The 20,674-nt window shown below is 40.8% G+C and overlaps 1 protein-coding gene across 3 annotated transcripts in view; it reads right to left on the bottom strand.

Annotated features, from left to right (window-relative positions):
• Nucleotides 1-20,674, bottom strand: part of DYM (dymeclin) — a 388,874-nt gene that overhangs the window by 188,993 nt on the left and 179,207 nt on the right. The window lies entirely within an intron of this gene.

Genomic DNA, 20,674 nt, shown 5'->3' with positions numbered 1-20,674 from the left:
TATTTGCTTTATTAATGGTTTCCTTAGCTGTGCAAAAGCTTTTGAGTTTCATGAGGTCCCACTGGTTTATTTTTGTTCTTATTTTCTTTACTTTAGGAGACAGATCCCCCAAAAATAGAGGACATGCAGGTGGCCAACAGGCACATGAAAAGATGCTCAACATCACTAATCATCAGGGAAATGCAAATCAAAACCACAGTGAGGTATCACCGCACACTAGTCAGAATGGCTACCAGAAAAACTAGCATAAATTACCAATGTTGGTGAGGACATGGAGAAAAGGGAACCCTCTTAAACTGATGATCTAAAGGTAAACTGATACAGCCACTGTGGAAAACAGTATGGAGGTTACTCAAAAAACTAAAACTACCATCAGTTCAGATCAGTCACTCAGTCGTGTCTGACTCTTTGCGACCCTATAGACTGCAGCATGCCAGGCCTCCCTGTCCATTAACTCCCAGAGATTGCTCAAACTCATGTCCATCGAGCTGGTGATGCCGTCCAACCACCTCATCCTCTGTTGTCCCCTTGTCCTCCTGCCTTCAGTCTTTCCCAGCATCAGGGTCTGAACCGAATGAGTCAGTTCTTTGCACCAGGTGACCAAAGTATTGGAGCTTCAGCATCAGCCCTTCCAATGAACATTCAGGACTGATTTCCTTTCAGATTGACTGGTTTGATCTCCTCGCTGTCCAAGGGACTCTCAAGAGTCTTCTCCAACACCACAGTTGAAAAGCATCAATTCTTCAGTGCTCGGCCTTCTTTATAGTCCAACTCTCACATCCATACATGACTACTGGAAAAACCATAGCTTTGACTATACAGACCGTGTTTGTCAGCAAAGTGATGTCTCTGCTTTTTAATATACCGTCTAGGTTTGTCATAGCTTTCCTTCCAAGTAGCAAGCATTTTTTAACTTCATGGCTACAGTCACCACCTGCAATGATTTTGGAGCCCACCCCCCCCCCAAAAAAAAAGAGAATCTCTGTTACTGCTTCCACTTTTTCCCCTTCTACTTGCCACGAAGTGATGGAATCAGATGCCATGATCTTAGGTTTTCAAATGTTGAGTTTTAAGCCAGTTTTTTCATTCTCCTCTTTCACTCTCATCAAGAAGCTCTTTAGTTCCTCTTTGCTTTCTGCCATTAGAGTGGTATCATTTGCATATCTGAGGTTGTTGACATTTCTCTCAGCAATCTTGATTCCAGCATGTGATTCATCCAGCCCAGCATTTCACATGATGTACTCTGTTCAGTTCAGTCGCTCAGTTGTGTCCAACTCTTTGTGACCCCATGAATCGCAGCACACCAGGCCTCCCTGTCCATCACCAACTCCCGGAGGTCACTCAGACTCACATCCATCGAGTCAGTGATGCCATCAGCCATCTCATCCTCGGTCGTCCCCTTCTCCTCCTGCCCCCAATCCCTCCCAGCATCAGAGTCTTTTCCAATGAGTCAACTCTTCACATGAGGTGGCCAAAGTACTGGAGCTTCAGCTTTAGCATCATTCCTTCCAAAGAAATCCCAGGGCTGATCTCCTTCAGAATGGACTGGTTGGATCTCCTTGAAGTCCAAGGGACCCTTCAAAAGCATCAATTCTTCGGCGCTCAGCCTTCTTCACAGTCCAACTCTCATATCCATACATGACCACTGGAAAAACCATAGCCTTGACTAGATGGACCTTAGTCGGCAAAGTAACGCCTCTGCTTTTGAATATGCTATCTAGGTTGGTCATAACTTTTCTTCCAAGGAGTAAGCGTCTTTTAATTTCATGGCTGCAGTCACCATCTGCAGTGATTTTGGAGCCCCCCAAAAATAAAGTCTGACACTGTTTCCACTGTTTCCCCATCTATTTCCCATGAAGTGATGGGACCAGATGCCATGATCTTCGTTTTCTGAATGTTGAGCTTTAAGCCAACTTTTTCGCTCTCCTCTTTCACTTTCATCAAGAAGCTTTTTAGTTCCTCTTCACTTCCTGCCATAAGGGTGGTGTCATCTGCATATCTGAGGTTATTGATATTTCTCCCGGCAATCTTGATTCCAGCTTGTGTTTCTTCCAGTCCAGCGTTTCTCATGATGTCCTCTGCATAGAAGTTAAATAAGCAGGGTGACAATAGACAGCCTTGACGTACTCCTTTTCCTATTTGGAACCAGTCTGTTGTTCCATGTCCAGTTTGAACTGTTGCTTCCTGACCTGCATACAGGTTTCTCAAGAGGCAGGTTAGGTGGTCTGATATTCCCATCTCTTTCAGAAGTTTCCACAGTTGATTGTGATCCACACAGTCAAAGGCTTTGGCATAGTCAAGAAAGCAGAAATAGATGTTTTTCTGGAACTCTCTTGCTTTTTCCATGATCCAGCGGATGTTGGCAATTTGATCTCTGGTTCCTCTGCCTTTTCTAAAACCAGCTTGAACATCAGGGAGTTCACAGTTCACGTATTGCTGAAGCCTGGCTTGGAGAATTTTGAGCATTACTTTACTAGCATGTGAGATGAGTGCAATTGTGCGGTACTTTGAGCATTCTTTTGCATTTGTATAGAAGTTAAATAAGCAGGGTGACAAGATACAGTCCTGAGGTACTCCTTTCCCAGTTTTGAACTACTGAACCACTTTGAGTCACTTGTTTCATGTCCAGTTCTGTTGCTTCTTGACTGAATATAGGTTTCTCAGGAGATAGGTAAGGTAGTCTGGTATTCTCATCTCTTGAAGGATTTTCCACAGTTTGTTGTTATTCACACAGTCAAAAGCTTTAGTGTAGTCAATGAAGCAGAAGTAGTTGTTTTTCTGAACTCCTTTGCTTTCTCCATGATCCAACTGATGTTGGCTATTTGATCTCTGGTTCCTCTGCCTTTTCTAAGTCCAGCCTGTAAGTCTGGAAGTTCTTGATTCACGTACTGCTGAAGCCTAGCTTGGAGGATTTTGAACATAACCTTACTCTCATGTGAAATGAATGCAACTGTACGGTAGTTGGAACATTCTTTGGCACTGTCCTTCTTTGGGATTGGAATGAAAACTAATCTTTTCCAGTCCTATGGCCACTGCTGAGTTTTCCAAATCTGCTGACGTATTGAGTACAGCATTTCTAACAGCAGCATCTTTTAGAATTTGAAATAGCTCAACTGGAATTCCATCACCTCCACTAGCTTTGTTCGTAGTAATGCTTCCTAAGGCCCACTTGACTTCACACTCCAGGATGTCTAGCTCTAGATGAGTGACCACACCATTGTGGTTATCCAGGTCATAAAGATATTTCTGGTATGGTCCTTCTGTGTATTCTTGCCACCTCTTCTTAATATCTTCTGCTTCTGTTAGGTCCTTACCATTTCTGTCCTTTATTGTGCTCATCCTTGCATGAAATATTTCTTTAACAGCTCCAATTTTCTTGACGAGATCTCCAGTCTTTCCCTTCTATTGTTTTCCTGAACTGTTTTGCATTATTCATTTAAGAAGGCCTTTGACTCTCTCCTTGCTATTCTCTGGAACTCTGCATTGAGATGAGTATAGCTCTCCCATTCTCACCTTTTGCTTCTCTTCTTTCCTGAGCTATTTGTAAAGCCTCCTCAGACAACCATTGCCTTATTGGATTTCTTTTTCTTTGGGATGGCTTTGATCATTGCCTCCTATACAATGTTAAAAACCATTATGTATAAAATAAGCTACAAGGATATATTGTATAACCTAGGGAATATAGCCAATATTTTATAATCACTATAAATGGAATATAACCTTTAAAAACTTTGAATCACTATATTATATACCTGTAACATAGAATACTGTACAACAAGCACACTAAAACTAAAAAGAGGCCAGGAAGTAGCGGGGAAAAAAAAGGAAAATATGTTACACAGCAATTTCATGACATCAATGTAAATGTACTTGTTTACTAATTTTAAAACATTTGTTTTAAAATATACATTTGATGGTATCTATAGGATTAATCATACAATCTTTTAGGGACAAATTTTATTTTCAAGGATGTTTTTGAGAACCTCAACTTTGCTTTTGGAGATTTGATCATAGTTTTTAGAATCTCTCCTTTTCATAGAAAACCAAGAAGTTAAAGACACTGATTTTCACATATGTACTACAAAAGCAAAGGCGATAAGTCACTTGAAAATATTTTTAAGTTTTGTAAACAGTGTCATATATACCAAATACCTAAAAATATTAGACTAAGCAGATGGCACTCATTAAGTATAACATCACCCCCTTGTTTTAAAGATGATGTTACAATCTATATTTACAGGTGTGGATAAACGAATCAATTTATTACCAGAGTTCCTTTTTACATGGCATATGTATTTTTAAAAGTCTTTTGACTTTAGACAAGGCAACTATTTAAAAAGAATGTCACCGTGGCTCTCCATCGCAGTTTGCTCTACAAGTGCCCAATAAGGCGACATAGCAACATGGAGCTGGCTTAGTTCCCAGCAATGTAATTATGCTATATGGCCTGAAACTGTATTTGAACATGTTAATAGTGTTGCTGTCTATCCTACTTGTGGTCTAATAACAAGGTCTAAGAAATCCACAAATGCAGACATTCATAAATGAAGGAAAGGAAATAAATTTCAAGGAAATAAAATTTACTTGAAAACAATTTCTTGATTGGACTTGTTTACAATTTATATTTTAAAAGAAACATTTCTATATGTCATTATGTTCCTCTTTATGTCAAGGGAAGTGGCAGTTTGACAGAGCACACATTTAAGCGATGCCACCCACAGATGCCAAATTGGTTCCAGTGGGGGTGGAGTTAACTCAAGGAAAGAAAGACCCAAAGTACTTGCTCATTACAGAAATAGCTATTAAAGACAGAGAACTTACCCTGACTTTTTAAAAATTTATCTTTACACATCATCTTGGGAAATTAAGAGACTTGTTTTTAAAAATCTAGTCTTCAAGAGACATTCATAACAACTACATGCTACATTCAAGTGTTACTCAGTCCACAAACATCTGTCTACACTAAGTAGTCTGGGTATAAACACTAAGAATGTAATGGAAAGACTGAGTTCACAATGAACTAGGTACAAAATAGCATATTCAGCACATTCTATGGCCATCAAAAAAGCTTGCTCACTTCTGTGGTCATTTTATTTTACAAACTCTCTCTTGATAAAACGGAGAAAGCAATGGCAACCCCACTCCAGTATTCTCGCCTGGAAAATCCCATGGACAGAGGAGCCTTTTAGGCTGCAGTCCATGGGGTCGCTAAGAGTTGGACATGACTGAGCAACTTCACTTTCACTTTTCACTTCTGTGCACTGGAGAAGGAAATGGCAACCCACTTCAGTGTTCTTGCCTGGAGAATCCCAGGGACGGGGGGAGCCTGGTGGGCTGCCGTCTATGGGGTCGCACAGAGTCGGACACAACTGAAGCGACTTAGCAGCAGCAGCTCTTGACAAAAAGGCACAGAAAGATTTACAGCAATTGTAAAATTATTCTGAAAAATCTGAGTTCCAAGTCTTAATTCTCTCAGTCTACATGGCACAAGTCTCAGCTCAGAGAAGTAAAATAAACTGGAGCCATGAGAAAAGGCCAATTCTGTTCACACTAATTAAATATTTATGTCACATCTTTTCTATGGCAGATAGACCTAGAAAAATACACACAAGATAAAAATGCTACACAAAATCTATGAGGTCATTAAAAATAAGAACAAGCCTTCAAATAGAAATTATGCTAATAACCCATCATCAGAAGACCATTCTGGAGTCATTTTTTAGTGTGCTCATGGATATACACTAAAAGAACCACACTCCTTCTCTTTTCACCCACACGGACGTGGTGACACACTCTATACCCACATCTGTGAGCTGGCAGGCAAGGATCACGGGAGTTTTCTGCTACAAGAATGTGGTCATTGTGAAATTGAGAAAGCTCATTGGTGGAGGTGGGTGCAGATGAAAAGCCCAATTTTGGTCTCACCAGCCTAATGCTCTCACCAAACTAACTAGAGTATTAGCCTTACTGCCACAGTAACTCACAGACACACCAGGACACCCTTCCTTGGATGAAAAGACAGGCATATGTTCTTTTGCCTCTGGGTCTTTGCACCTGCTGCCAAAACTATCTGGAGATGTTCATCCCCTCTCTTTGTCGTTTTGGCAAACTCCTCTTCCTTCCTTCAGTAAGTGTTTCTCTCCTATGAGACCCTCTCTGATGGCTTCAAGTGCATTTTGGTGCTTTACATTCTAGTTTCCCATTTTGCCTTGTGCTTACTGCCAATATACCACTTGACAAAATATACTTGTACCTGTCTTCCTATCTGTCTTCTCACTCAACCATAACCTCTTTGAGGGCAGATGCTGAATTTTCATGTTTGCTTTCCAAGCACCCAGAACAATGCCTAGCATTTAGAAAGCACAGTATTTACGGATTCACTAGAGGAAAACTGACAGAAATTAATGTCCCATATTCAATAACCCACAAGTTATCCTGTTTATGAGAGTACCTGTACATTTTATACTACAACAACAATCACACTGTAGGCTGGGCCGGGATTCAGAGTCATAACCATAAACATGAAATTACTTCCTTCCTTAAGAGTAAGCAAAGGTCTGCAAATCACTAGCAACAGGAACTGAGATAATAATTTCTCTCAAAGGGCCTAACTGCTAGATTTTTAAAAATTTAAAAAGAATCTCGTCATTTATTTGGGTGTGGAGTTGCAGCAGACACAGTTAGTTAAGATGAGGTTATACTGTAGTAGGGTGGGCACTAATCTAACCTGACTGGTCTCCACATAAGAAGAGAAGATAGACAGAAACAGACAGGGAGAAGATGGCCTTTTGATGACAGAAGCAGAAACTCAAGTGATGTAACTATAAGCCAAATAATGCTAAAGAACGCCAGGAGAACCAGGAACCAGAAAAGGAACGGGAGTATTCTACCCTACAGGTTTCTGAGGAAACGTGGCCTTGCTGACAACTTGGTTTTGGAGTTTTAGTGTCCAAAACTGTGAGATGATAGATTTCTGCTGTTTCAAGCTCCCAGTTTCTGGTACTGTGTTACGGCAGCCTTAGGAAACTATTTAATGGTACAGGGGGCAAGATGCAACCATTCAGTTGGGAATGATGAGAATATCCATCATCCCATCAACACGACCTCTCCCCGTGGGCTCAGTACACTCTCCTCTCCTCCCAGCTGAGGCGAGTAGATGACACGATGGGGAGGAACCTGACTGACAGTGGATGTGAGAACAGCAGCAGCAGGCAGACCTTTCTGCCTCTTCCAATTTCATCATCACTTAAAATGGGGGACTCCAAACAGGAAAAACCTTAGAGACCACTTAGCTGTCCTCAAGCATTTTCCTGCTACTCATTGAGAACAGTATCAGGACAAAGCAGAATCAAGCAAAAATACAAAACTTATGCAAATTCTACCTTCACACTCAAGCCATGGTAAATTTTAGGTATTCTTAATGTCTTTACTTGGAGTACTTTAGTAGTTTCCAAGAACACATGCTGTAACTTAGGACAATATAAAGAAAATATAGCTCTAATCTTTTCTATTTCCAATTGCTGTGAAAGTGCTGCATTCAATATGCCAGTAAATTTGGAAAACTCAGCAGTGGCCACAGGACTGGAAAAGGTCAGTTTTTATTCCAATCCCAAAGAAAGGCAATGTCAAAGAATGCTCAAACTACTGCACAATTGCACTCATCTCACACGCTAGTAAACTAATGCTCAAAATTCTCCAAGCCAGGCTTCAGCAACACGTCAACCATGAACTTCCAGATGTTCCAGCTGGTTTTAGAAAAGGCAGAGGAACCAGAGATCAAATTGCCAACATCCGCTGGATCATCAAAACAGCAAGAGAGTTCCAGAAAAACATCTATTTCTGCTTTATTGACTATGCCAAAGCCTTTGACTGTGTGGATCACAATAAACTGTGGAAAATTCTGAAAGAGATGGGAATACCAGATCGCCTGACCTGCCTCTTGAGAAACCTATATGCAGGTCAGGAAGCAACGGTTAGAACTGGACATGGAACAACAGACTGGTTCCAAATAGGAAAAGGAGTACGTCAAGGCTGTCTATTGTCACCCTGCTTATTTAACTTCTATGCAGAGGACATCATGAGAAACGCTGGACTGGAAGAAACACAAGCTGGAATCAAGATTGCCGGGAGAAATATCAATAACCTCAGATATGCAGATGACACCACCCTTATGGCAGAAAGTGAAGAAGAACTAAAGAGCCTCTTGATGAAAGTGAAAGAGGAGAGTGAAAATGTTGGCTTAAAGCTCAACATTCAGAAAATGAAGATCATGGCATCTGGTCCCATCACTTCATGGGAAATAGATGGGGAAACAGTGGAAACAGCGTCAGACTTTATTTTGGGGAGGCTCCAAAATCACTGCAGCCATGAAATTAAAAGATGCTTACTCCTTGGAAGAAAAGTTATGACCAACCTAGATACCATATTCAAAAGCAGAGACATTACTTTGCCAACAGAGGTCCGTCTAGTCAAGGCTATGGTTTTTCCAGTGGTCATGTATGGATATGAGAGTTGGACTGTGAAGAAAGCTGAGCGCCGAAGAATTGGTGCTTTTGAACTGTGGTGTTGGAGAAGACTCTTGAGAGTCCCTTGGACTGCAAGGAGATCCAACCAGTCCATTCTAAGGGAGATCAGTCCTGGGTTTCATTGGAAGGACTGATGCTAAAGCTGAATCTCCAATACTTCGGCCACCTCATGTGAAGGGTTGACTCACTGGAAAAGACCCTGACACTGGGAGAGACTGGGGGCAGGAGGAGAAGGGGACGACAGAGGATGAGATGGCTGGATGGCATCACCGACTCGATGGACATGAGTTTGAGTGAACTCCGGGAGTTGGTGATGGGACAGGGAGGCCTGGAGTGCTGCGATACATGGGGTCGCAAAGAGTCAGACATGACTGAGCGACTGAACTGAACTGAATCTTTTCGAAAATGCAAGACTTGTACATGAAGCATATTCAAAGTCTGCTATACAAATCGTTATTGTCCAGAAGAGAAAGTAAGTAAGAAAGTGAAGTCGCTCAGTCGTGTCCAACTCTTTGCGATCCATGGACCGCAGCTTACGAGGCTCCTCCATCTGTGGAATTTTCCAGGCGAGAGTCCTGGAGTGGGTTGCCATTTCCTTCTCCAGGTGATCTTCCCCACCCAGGGATCGAACCCAGGTCTCCCACATTGCAAGCAGATGCTTTTACCATCTGTGCTACCAGGGAAGCGGTATACTGTCCAGAGAGGGAAGCAATTTTTCCTTCACACTTCAACAGAGCATAGGTGCTGACTCATTTTAAACCCAAGTGAGTCTGGTTGTTTTCAGTCTAATTCTTTACTTTAAAAAATGCTTTGATGTTTATAAATCTATCATTTCAACATTAAGTCAATTTATCAATATAAAGGTAAAAATGTGGCTTTAATAATTTGCAGTGTGGCTTCTGTGATTCAGATGATTATCAACTCAAGACAGACTACCATCAGAGTGAAACCTGGAGAAGAAAGGAACGGGTTAGGGACAAGGGTGTTTATGGGCTCTTTCAGTGACAAGCTGGACGAAGCTCTGAGGCACAGCTGCAAGGGGCATATTTCAGTGACCCCGTACATAAAACAACCAGGTCAGTCTCTTGAAAAACGGGGGCAGGGAGTTCAAATGTTTGCCAGTTTTATCATTGTTCTTTTGACTTATTAAATTTCTCTTTCATTCATTATTCATTCTTATATGCGGTAAATACAAAGGACGTTGATGGTGAAAGGCTCATCTCCATAAATTCTTTAAAAAACCTCCAGGAGCTACAATTGCCAAATTCACTGGAAAAAGGATATCTTTTTGACAGTTATTTCTGGAATAATTACATATCCATGAGCAAAAGATAAACACTGACTCCTTCTTTGTACCATATGCAAGAAAATGAAAAATAAAATCTGAAACTATAAAACTTTTATACAAGAAAGCACTGCAGAATATTTTTGTAGCCTTGAGTTAGGAAAAGGATATCAAAGGGATATCAAAAATATGACTCATAAAAGAGAAAATGACAAATTAGACTTCATCAAAATAAAAAATTCTGCTTTTTGAAAGATGCTATGAAAGGAAGCGACAGTCACTGACTGGTCGCTGTATCTTTGCAAACACATACCTGTGTGTTTTATATCAAAAATATATAAAGAACTCTCAAAAGTTAAAAAAAAAAAAAAAAACACCAAATGACCCAATATAAAAAAAAAAGGTATGAACAGACATTTCAACAAAGAAGTTACATGAATATAACGAGTTATATGAACACATGAATATAAACAAGCTAGATCAATTATATGAACATAAACCTGCTCAACATTATTATCCTCAGGAAAATGCAAATTAAAAGCATAACAAGATACTACTATGTATTTACTAGAAAGGCTTTTACAAAACGTTATTATTAGTTATTGGTGAAAATGCACACTCATGCATTGCTAGTAGGAATGCAAAATGGTACAGTCAGTTTGGAAAAGAGTTTGGCAGTTTCTTTGCTGCTGCTGCTAAGTCACTTCAGTCATGTCCAACTCTGTGCGACCTCACAGACGGCAGCCCACCAGGCTCCCCCGTCCCTGGGATTCTCCAGGCAAGAACACTGGAGTGGGTTGCCATTTCCTTCTCCAATGCATGAAAGTGAAAAGTGAAAGTGAAGTCGCTCAGTCATGTCCGACTCTTAGCGACCCCTTCTTTAACATATACTGATTAAAAAAACCCAAAGACACCATCCTTAGGCATACACCCAAGAGAAATGAAAACTTACAGTCCCACAAACCACAAATATTCGTAGCAGTTTCATGTGTAAATGCTTCCAAATGAAAACAATCCAAATGTCTTTCAATAGACAAATGGATAAACTGTAGTATCCATACAATGAAATACTACTCAGTAATAAGGAATGATACAACAACATGGATGAATCGCCAGACTCAGAAGACTACGTATCATATGATTTCACATATACAGGAACAGAAAAAGGCTTGGGTGGCTGGAAGGGTATGCCTATAGAGTTGTACAGGGGAATAAAAATTATCTTTATCTTGATCATGGTGGTAGATTCATGGCTATAGGTGTTTGTCAACTCAAAAAGCTATATACAAAAAGGTGAAATTTCCTGTACATAATAAAGCAATTTTAAAAACTGTCCTAAAAATTAAAAATAACCATCACCCATGATGAAATATTGGTCTTTGCTAGTCAGACACACTAAATGTATTCAAGGGAAGAAGAAAATTAGGTTATAGATCCCAAGCTCAGTTCTATATATGCACAGACGCTTTGTCTTAGTTAAAAAAATAAGACAAACCTGTAATATCAAGCCCGTTTTAATCTCTGCACATGTCTAAAGTTTCTTATTCCATGCCATTATCAAAAACTTGTCACCATTTCCAAATAAGTACTATTATCTAATGAGAACAAAACCCAAGTGTTTCCTACCATGACAGAGACTGAACATCTCGCCAGAAATGAACTATACTGAAGTTAGATATGCTACTGAGAAAAACTTACCACACCCTAAGTACTAGAGCAATGGTTCATTCCATACCAATCTGCATACTGGCCCAAAACAAACAAAAGGTTTATTAGAGAAGCATTATTTCTGGAGGTCTTAATGGAAGTCAGAGGAAACAGTCAATGAAATAATAAATATTTAATTCAAAACACTCAGTATACTTGGTTTGGCAGTATGGGACATATGCCTTATAATTAATAAAACAGACTTTCTCCACAAGAACCTACGTTATATCTTTTAATAGATAAAATTCTATGGAGAGCAGAGAACAAGAGAGAGTAAATGATTAAGAGCCAAGGAGAAAAACTCAATAACCTATACGTAGACATTTAAAAAAAGATAAAAGAAAATGTTTCTAAATTACATGTATATCAGAAAATGCAGAGCTTAAAATAGCCAAATAAACCCATTATTTATTTAAAAAAAACATTGACTTCACTAATGTTACTTTAAAAATGCTATTATTCTAAAGTATATTCGTTTAGATCTTTTAAGATGGCTATCGTACCTTAGAATAATATACTGCCTTCTGAGAAGTGCGAGGAAACTTAAGATCAATTACATCATTACTATATCACTTAAGGAAGTCTTTTCTAATTTTCACCTTAGTCATTTATTCATGGAGGTAAGTATGTATGTATGTGTTAGGGGAAGCACACTGACTGAAACTGCCCACCCTGGCCCGGCACCATAGTAATCATTTGTGTGAGTTATTTTACAACAGGAGGTCCTAGTAAGGAACACAGAGTCACTGTAAGAGTTTGGGACAGGTCAAAAGGAAACGCCACCATGTCCTACCACCTCCCAGAATCCTTCTCGCTGGCATCCATTTTGGCTGAGCAATGCATGCACCACCAGGAAGGACCCTGAGTCAGAATAACTGGCCAAAGACAACCCGGACACTTAACCCTTCCATCATAAAACCCGAGCCTGCGAACCTCACGGCAGAGCAGTCCTCCTGGGTTCCCTTACCCTTCTGCTCTCCACCTGGGCACCCCTCCCAATAACGTCTCTTGCTTTGTCAGCACATGCGTCTCCTCGGACAATTCATTTCCGAGTGTTAAACAAGAGCCACTTTGTGGGCCTTGAAAGGGGTCCCCTGCTTTCTGCAACATACGTATTTAAAGTAATGGAAACCCTTTCTTCAAACAAAATCTAATGTGAAAGTGCAGCAGGAACAGAGATATTAGTAGAGCACTGCTGTTCTCAGAGGAGTAAGGTGGCTTGAGAGCCCTGGCAGCTCATGTGGCCACCACCAAAGAAAAATGGAATCTACAGGAGAACAATACACAAAATCAGATCCACAGCATCTTGGATTTCAGAGGGACCTTACTGTGTTGACTTTTCATCAGTCTCTCCTATGCTGCATTCAAAGGTGTGCAGCCACTGTTGAATAGCTTTAATTACCTTAGTCCTTTCCCAGGTTAAGTTGAAATGAAGGCCATTGTTACACTGTTCTTTGTGAAAGACACTAAAATATATGAAAGCTACCACACCCTTTTTAGCTATTAGTGTCAGCATGCCCACTTTGAAAAACAGAACAGGGTGGAGTAAATCTATTTGTGTCCAGTTCCTTTGAATTAATGGCAGTCTTGATCCAAAGATTATGACGTTAAACAGCCATTAAAATGCCTCATACTGTACCAGCATATCTAAAGCTAAAAAATTACCAGAAGAACCTTAGTCAGAGTCTAAATGCAAATATAGTACTCACTAGTCTTGAAGAGGGCTACATTAATATGACTCCTAAAAAAGAAAGTATCTGTATCTGGTTTTTCTTTTTAACTTTATTGTTGGTTCTTAGGAAAATCTCTTTTTCATTTTTGGCAGCTCTGTGTGGCATATGGGATCTCAGTTACCTAACCAAGGATCAAACTCATGCCCCCTGCATTAGGAGCATTAAGTCTTAACCACTGGACTGACAGGGAAGTCCCAGTATCTGATTTTACTTCTGCTAACAGGAAAAGGAATAGAGGCTGCAGACCAGCAAAGCTCTTAAGCAAACATTCACTGATATAAAAGTGAGAAAAAAAGTATTTCTTCTGTAATAACATAGGCTGCATTAGTGTTAGTTGCTCAGATGTGTCTGACTCTTTGCGATCTCAGGGATGCTCTGAACCCAGGTCTCCCACCTTGCAAGCAGATTCTTTACCTGAGCCACCAGACGATAAAGAAAGGAAGTTCTAAATACTTGCCAAAATCCGCCTTCCTTGTCAGCACACTGGTGTTTTTTTAGTTACATATATGATTCTACTGTTTCCCTGTCTTCACCTGTTGAAATATTATTCATACTTTCACAGTTGACTGCCATGGACTTCATGGACTCATCCATTTTATCCTAGATAAGAGTTACTCCCCACTTCCATGTTCCTATAGCACTTTGAACAACTTACTATTTTCTGTCTTATTTTACAGTTGGTCTTACAGAAATTTTACTGGATTGAAACTGAATTTCTTATTCCTAAATTATACTTGCACATTTTTTTCCAGTAGGTTAGACACTTCAATGTTGCAGGTATTAAGGAACCACATAATACAAAAAAGGACGGATTGGTTATATACCGTGGGGATTTCTAGTTGGAATTCAATATCCAAGAGTGTATTTTCACAGAAAGTTGGATTAAAAAAAATCCACTGTAACTTTATAAAACAATCTTACTCCAAGTGCCACGTGAGCAATAGCATTTTTTGTTCACTGCAGAAATATTTACTAAAATCCACGCTGTAAAAGCACTGTGCCAGTTACACAAGAATAGATGAATAAGTCAAGACTAGATGCTCTTCTAGGTATAGAACTTGGCGCTCTGGTGTCAAGGGACACCGCTTATTTGAGGGTTCACTTCAATCTGCCCCTGAGGGCCCTTAGCTCACCCAGGAAGCCACTGCTGCCCTCTTTACAGTGTGGTACTTGTGCTTAAATTACAATGCCCTCTAATTGCTTGTTTTCCAGAAACTGGAAAAATGTTAACTTGTTGGTTGTTTCCCAGTGGCCCATTTTCCCCCTTCTATAGGAACAGATTCTTCTAGCAGAGCATATGGCTGCAGTGAATAAAAACTACATTTCTCAGCTTCCATTATTGCTCCATGTGGTCAGGTCACTAAGTTCTGGCTTATAAGGTATGAAGGCATCTTCTGGAAACCTTCCCTAAAAGTCACCTGGTGCCTTGCCTCATTTTTATTCTTTGTCTCTTCCTCTATCCTGTGGCTTAAACTCAGATGCTGACTGGGCCCATAAACAGGCAGATTAGAAACTAGGGCTGGTGGAAGTACAATGAAAGGAATTTACTCATCCCTAATCCTTGGGATCTGTGTATATGAGACTCTGAATCTCAGGGTCACTGGGTTCGAGTCCATGTTGAGTGCATCCTTTTGGGCTTCCCCGGTGGCTCAGCGGGTAAAGAAACCACCTGCAATGCAGCAGCCGCAGGAGACATGGGTTCAGTCCCTGGGATGGGATGATCCCTTGGAGGAAGAAATGGCAAACCACTCCAGTATTCTTGCCTGAAAAATCCCATGGACAGAGGAGCCTGGCAGGCTATAGTCCAAAGGGTCTCAAAGAGTCGGATATTACTGAGCACACATGCATAACTCCCTATTTTAAGATTAAAGACCCTAAAATAGGGAGATTATCCTGGACCATCCAGATATGCACAATCTAATCACAAGAGCCCTTAAATGCAATGAAAATTCTCTGGCTAGAGTCAGGGGGATGTGGCAGAAAAAAAAAAAAAAGAGATTCCAAGCATGTGAATCATTTGATATGCCACTAGGCTCTGAGATGTACAAGAAACAGAGAGTGGCTTCTGGGAACTATGAAGTAGCTCCCAGTTGAGCATCAGCAAAGAACTGGGAACCTTGGTTCTACCATCACAGGGAACCAGTTCTCCCAACAACCTGGAACCTAGAAGCAGATTCTCCTTGGAGTCTCCTGAGAAGAGCCCAGCAGACCAGCAGCTTGATTTAGGCCTTGTGAAGAAACCTGGAGCAGAGACAACCGGTGAGTCAAGTCAGACTACCGACCTACAAAATTGTGAGATAATGCATTTGTGTTGTTTTGGGGAGTTAAGACTGTGGTGATTTATTATGGCAGTTAAAGGATGCTCACACAGACTTCCTGGAGCAGAGCCTCCTTATCAGCCCATGAAAGTCTACTTTAACTTTTACCTGGAGGAAAAAAAAAACCTCTCTTTCTTTTTTAACCTACTAGGGGCTTTCCTGGTGGTCTATGGGTAAGAATCCACCTGCCAATGCCCAGGTTTGATCCCTGGTCGTGGAAGCAACTAAGATTCCACACGTTGCAGAGCAACTAAGCCCGTGTGCTACACTACTCAGCCCTGCTCTAGAGCCCGGGAGCCGCAACTACTGAGACCTGCACGCCTGGAGCCCGTGCTCCACTGCAACGAGAAGCCCAGGCAGCACAGTGAAGAGCAGCCCCACTCCCTGCGACTAGAGCAAGTCCACACACAGCGACGATGACCCAGCACAGGCAAAAATAAATAAATAAGTCAGTCTTCAAAAAGAAAAAACTACTAGGATTGTCAGTTTTCAGTTACTCATAGCTGAACCTAAATGTGACTGGTGTACTTGATGAAATCCTTTCAACACAGCACAGCATCATACTCAACTGCTATAAAGACTAAGAGGCTAAAGGAAAACACTATTTCAAGCTGTGAACACTTCATATAGGAAATGATAATAGACAGTCTTCAATAAGGTTTAGTTTCACTTTTTTTTTTCTACCTGCAGGAGATATATCATTACCTCAGACTTCATAACACTTGGTACATGATCCAATTTTAAGAAAATCTAAACAAAATGGCGTAATATTACATTGGTATCAGTGTCTGGATCAGTCAGGATTAGTAGCTATTTTGGACCATAAAGAAGGCTGAATGTCGAAGAATTGATGCTTTCCAACTGTGGTGCTGGAGAAGACTCTTGAGAGTCCCTTGGACTTCAAGGAGATCCAATCAGTCCATCCTAGAAGAAATCAACGCTGAATATTCATTGGAAGGACTGATGCTGAAACTCTAATACTTTAGCCACCTGGTGCAGAGGCAACTCACTGGGAAAAGATCCTGATGTTGGGAAAGATTGAGGGCAGGAAGAGAAGGGGGTAACAGAGGATGAGATGGTTGGATGGCATCACCGACTTAATGGACATGACTTTGAGCAAACTCTAGGAGATGGTAAAGGACAGGGAAGCCTGGCGTGCTGCAGTCTATAGGCTCACAAAGAGTCAGACATGACTTAGCAACTGAACAACAACATGAAATACAATATACATGAGCAAAATAGATGCAAATGGTTTGGTAGAAAAGCAAAGCACAATTTTAACTAAGGACTATACATCACCATGAAAGAAAAAAAAAATACTTGTGGCTTGAAAAAAAAAGCTTAAATCTTTTAATTATCACAAAATACTCTTTGCAATAAAAAACCAGACTACTATAAAACCTTCATACTATCCCTTTTTCTTCACAAAGAAGCAAAGACTTCTGCAAACAAAATCTATTTAAGCTAATTCAATCTAAACATGAACGGTCTGAATCTGGATATGAGGAAAACAGAATCTGTATAAAAGACTTGAAAATTTAATTTTTTTTTGGTGATGGAATGCTTTATTCACACTTCAGGTGTCACTCTTAGATAATCTAAAAATTAAAGCCTTCTTTTTAAACCTATCAGAAAGAACTTATAGCTTTTCCTTTCTGTGAGGCTGGTGTGTGAAATATCCATTATGCATTGCTGGTGGATTCTTTACCAGCTGAGCCACAAGGGAAGCCCCAAAATACTGGACTGGGTAGCCTATCCCTTCTCCAGGGACCTTCCCGACCCAGGACTCGAACTGGGGTCTCCTGCATTGCAGGGAGATTCTTTACCAACTGAGCTTTACCAATTCCCAATACATTAATGGAAATATTTATATAAAGAGCCATTCTCAGTCATGTTATTTGTATTTCAAAAGCGCTTCAATGTGATCAAGCATAGCCCACTTGAAGATAAACATGCAGAAATTTTTTCATAAACGGTGCAATTCAGGGAGGAAAATAGGCAAGGATGAATTATAGAAGCTAATTATCAATAAATAGGAAATGAACATAAAGCTTTTTAAAACTAAGAATCTAGGGGGATGGAAAAGTGTGAACTGGCTGCTCCAAAAGGCCTCTGAGGTGGCAGGAGAACACAGCATGTAACCAAGCAGTCAGATTAGTCCAAACGGGTCTCCTCTTGGCTCACATCATCTAGTAAGATGAACGTGCTCTCCCCAGAAAGACGCCTGAAAGACTTTCCCTGCTACCTAATGACACAAAGACACACCTGAGATTCGGGAGTATAATGAGATTTATCTCCTTGAAGTGAACTCCCCTGCAGTTGCTCATTCTGGGTATCTTCATGCAAATTATCCATAAGGGCCTCCTGCTTGAGACCCCAGGGATCACTTTGGGGGAGAGCACCTAAAAGACAAGCTACGAACAAATATCTGTGAAGAGTTTTGAGGGTCGTTAATAATGAACAGTAACAGTCACTGAGAATCAAGTCTGCCATTTTATCCCCAAATTTGGAGAAGAGGTTGGCTAACATATAAATGTACTAAACATTGTTCTAAAAGGTTTTCATACTGCTACTGACTTAATCTTCACAATAATGCTACAAAATAGGAATTATTATGACCCACATTTTATAGATGAGGAAATGTAGACATGGCAAGGCTAGGTAACTAGTCCAAGGTCATACAGCGAACAAAGGGGGGGTGCGGTTCTCACTCCAGTGTGCACTGTTCATCGTCATACACGTCCCCCATGCATGCACAAGGATCTGCTTCCCAGAGCCATATGTGCAGGCATACGTGCAAGCACCTTAAATGCCCAAATACACGGCATTATTAATTTTATTGGATAGATTCAGGGAATCTTTGAAAGCCATCATATTATAGAACTGAACCTTCTCAACACAGAGGACACACAAACACAGATGTGGCTACTAAGTGATGCACGAGAAAGGGATGATTCACTTCTCGGGTGGGACATGGCATGCAATTTAAAACATCAACTATTTACTTCTGGAACTTTCCATTTACTATTTCAACCCACAGTTGACCACAGGTAACAGAAACCGAGAAAAGAGAAATCTTGGGTAAGGGGGAACTACTGTATATGTATGGGCCCATGCTTTACTTTTTCATGTAATATATCTTGGAAAGTCCTCTCTCAGTACCCTTACTATTATTCTTTAAAGTCTTTGTAGTTACATACAAATGTATACATACATATGTATCAGTGTACCATATTTACTGAAATGTCTCTACTGATGGATACCTGAGTTGTTTCTAACCTCTTTATTAAAAAATACTGCCAAAATAAAGTATACACTGTAATGCAGGTGTGACTACTGAGTCACAGGGTAATACATTTAGGATCTGTTCACATATGGCCACTGTTCTTCATAGGAGTTGTACCACTTTTACACTCTCACCAGAAAAGTTCAAGAATGTTTCCACGTAACCATGCAAACAAGTTTTCCTAATCTGACAGGTGGAAATGGCATCTCAGTGAAATTGCATTTTTCTTATTAGAGTGACATTGGGCATTTAAAAATATATTTAAGGACTATTTGATACTCTTATGTAATTTTAAAACATTTTTAAACTGTGTGTATACATCGTCTTTAGGCAAATTTGTGTCTACCTTCAGAGCATCTACTGGCAGTTCTGGACCTGGCTTGTGTTCAATTACGTGTTATTTTTTTCCCCTTTTCAGAAAATGTCAAGAAAGTGAATAGCAATGATTAGACTATGAAGGCAATAACCATGTCTGAGTTCCCCTTGGCTTCCCTGGCAGCTCAGCTGGTAAAGAAGCTGCCTGCGATGCAGGAGACCTGGGTTTGATCCCTGGTTTAGGAAGATCCCCTGGAGGAGTGAATGGCTACCCACTCCAGTATTCTTGCCTGGAGAATCCCATAGAGAGGAGCCTGGTGGGCTACAGTCTATGGGGTCACAAGAGTTGGACACGACTGAGTGACTTTCAGTAGTTCCCCTCAGTCTAGCCCAGGGTCTGGTGCACCTTAGGTGTCCAATAAAATGTTTGCCAAAAAAAAAAAAAAAAAATGGCACAAAAGATGTTCTCTTTGGAAGTTGACAGCACAATAGCACCACCAAGGGGAACCTGAGCTGAAGCATACACCCCATCATGTTCTTCAGCAAGGGCTCAAAGCCACAGCAAACACATATTCAACCTGAGTCCATGTGATTGCTACACAAATGCCCTTCTAAACCATCTCTATGCTCTGCCTTCCATATTCAATGCTGCCCCTCAACCTCCCTCAAACAGGACTCCTGCAGCTGCCCCTGTCAGATGGAACATCTAGCCAGTCACACTGCCATAAGGTCACACAGCCCTAAGCTTTCTCAACCCAAAGATAAGAGCTAGCCATTGTCAATCACTGGGTGACCAGCAAGTGTAGCCCCATGAGCAATTCCAGGACAGGAACTCCACCCACCTTGGTGTAAGTAAAGACATCATTACTGGGAAAGTGGACGTTTCCTTTTGAACCAAAGAAACTGAACACAGGCAAAAGTCACAGACCTTTGCGAAACACAGATAGCATCTGAGCAGATTCGGCTTAATTTTCTCTTTGGAATCAAAATTTAGACATTTACCTTCAGCCTAGAATTTGAGGATGAAAGCAGTAGTTCATTTCTCCAGCTATCCTGGGTAATAATTTATTAGTCTTGTGGCAGCTAGTATCCAAAGACAGCCACAGATGAACCAAGCCTCCCAGGGTTTATGTCTTTGTGTGGTCCCCTTCTCTTGAATTTGTTCTGGTCCTTTGACCTGCTCAGGACTGATAAAATGTGCTGAAAGCGAGGTTGAGGGACAGCTGAGTTAGGTCATAAGAAACCTTAGTTTCTTTTCTTTTTTCTTAAACATTTATTTACTTGTTTGCCTGCGTCAGGTCTTAGCTGCTGCACGCAGGATTTTTTGCAGTCCAGGGGCTCTCTAGCTGTGGCTCGCAGGCTCAGTAGTTGCGTTGCTTGGGCTTAGTTGCTCCATGGCATGTGGGATCTCAGTTTTCTGTCCAGAGATCGAACCCAGGTACCCTGTGTTGCAAGGAGGATTCTTAACCACTGGACCACCGGGGAAGTCTCAGAAACCGTTTCTG

This window comes from Oryx dammah, unplaced genomic scaffold, assembly GCF_014754425.2.
Source record: "Oryx dammah isolate SB20612 unplaced genomic scaffold, SCBI_Odam_1.1 HiC_scaffold_22, whole genome shotgun sequence".
In the NCBI taxonomy this organism is placed as follows: Eukaryota; Metazoa; Chordata; class Mammalia; order Artiodactyla; family Bovidae; genus Oryx; species Oryx dammah.
The sequence above is the reverse complement of the archived record's forward strand: the minus strand, read 5'-3'. Positions and strand labels throughout refer to the sequence as shown.